The following is a 1,308-nucleotide window of genomic DNA, read 5'->3' on the forward strand; positions in this document are numbered from 1 at the left end:
GGGGAAATTCAGGTGTCACAGCAGCATCAGTACAGAGGTTCACACACACTAGTTACTTTAAAAACTATAGATAGTACACACAAAACAAAAATTAACACTGACTAGCCATGATACAACTACTACTAATAAAAATATAATATAAGGAATTGTGCAAGAATAGAAGACAATGTTTTGTTTCAGAATCCGACATTAGGAATCAGAAATTGCCAGTTTTCAGTGCAAAACAATCCCAACAGACCAATAACTGTAAAGTATCACAATGCAGACAAGAAACACAGATGTGCAACRACAGTAGAGTAGTAGTGCAAATGATTGTTCAGTTGAGTATAATGAATGGTAGTGCAAATGATTGTTCAGTTGAGTAATTATAATGAATAGTAACAGTGCAAATGATTGTGCAGCAGCAGGTGTGTAAACACTTATTGTGGATTTTGTAAACACTTATTATGATTTTTGGACGTGGTGCTGGTTATAGAGTCTGACAGCTGCTGGGAGGAAGGATTTGTGATAACGCTTCTTTGTGCACCTCGGATGCAGCAGCGTCACTGAAGGAGCTCTCCAGTTCAGCCACAGCTTCATGCATGGGGTGGGACACGTTGTTCATCAATGATGTTATTTTAGTCAGAGTTCTTCTGTCTCCCACCACCTGCACTGTGTCGAGGGGGCATCCCAGCACAGATCTGGCCTTCCTGATGAGCTTATCTAACCGCTTCCTCTCAGCTGCAGATAAGCTGTCGCTCCAGCTAACCACACCGTAGTAGATGGCTGATGCCACCACAGAGTCATAAAATGTCTTCAGGAGCGCCCCCTGCACTCCAAAAGACCTCAGCCTCCTCAGCAGGTAGAGTCTGAAGAGCGTCCGTGTTGTGAGTCCAGTCCAGTTTATTGTTCAGGTGAACACCCAGGTACTTATAAGAGTCCACTATCTCAATGTCCACTCCCTGGATGTTCATCGGTGTCAGTGAGGTGGGATTGCGCCTGCGGAAATTTTTACTTATTTTTATTATTTTTTATGTTTATTTGTTTTTGTGTCTGAAATATAAAAGTGAAATAATCCAAGGGCAAACTTGCACAATTAACTTAAATTATAATTTATATGAGATTGCTGGTTTACATGTTAATATGATTCCATACATTTATCAAGCTTCATATACACTTATAAATGCAATATGTTTAACTTTTAAAATGAACAGTAGGATATCATTATTTACCTTTATTCTGTTTATTTATTTTTTATTTTTTCCTGATGTATGTAAAATGGCTGTGAGATGACAGTCTGGAGGAAACTAAATGAAAAAAAAATTCTTA

General features: G+C 38.6%; 1 protein-coding gene across 5 annotated transcripts in view; it reads right to left on the bottom strand.

Moving 5' to 3' along the window:
• scube2 (signal peptide, CUB domain, EGF-like 2) overlaps positions 1 to 1,308 on the bottom strand; it is a 33,344-nt gene that overhangs the window by 1,263 nt on the left and 30,773 nt on the right. The window lies entirely within an intron of this gene.

The sequence above is a fragment of the Austrofundulus limnaeus genome, unplaced genomic scaffold (assembly GCF_001266775.1).
Source record: "Austrofundulus limnaeus strain Quisiro unplaced genomic scaffold, Austrofundulus_limnaeus-1.0 Scaffold5, whole genome shotgun sequence".
NCBI classification, from domain to species: Eukaryota; Metazoa; Chordata; class Actinopteri; order Cyprinodontiformes; family Rivulidae; genus Austrofundulus; species Austrofundulus limnaeus.